Source organism: Arachis duranensis, chromosome 8 (assembly GCF_000817695.3).
Source record: "Arachis duranensis cultivar V14167 chromosome 8, aradu.V14167.gnm2.J7QH, whole genome shotgun sequence".
Classification (NCBI taxonomy): domain Eukaryota; kingdom Viridiplantae; phylum Streptophyta; class Magnoliopsida; order Fabales; family Fabaceae; genus Arachis; species Arachis duranensis.
Window position 1 is genome coordinate 22,932,205 of NC_029779.3, and position 264 is coordinate 22,932,468.

The following is a 264-nucleotide window of genomic DNA, read 5'->3' on the forward strand; positions in this document are numbered from 1 at the left end:
ACAGATGTTTACAAATGATGAGGACCTCCCAACACCAAACTTAGAGTTTGAATGTGGGGGCTTCTCAACACCAAACTTAGAGTTTGGTTGTGGCCTCCCAACACCAAACTTAGAGTTTGATTGTGGGGGCTTTGTTTGACTCTGTATTGAGAGAAGCTTACTGTGCCTCTTTTCCATGTTTACAGAAGAACACCATTCGGTCTTAAACACAAGGTAGTCCACATTCAATTGAAGGACTAGCTCTCCTCTGTCAACATCAATCAC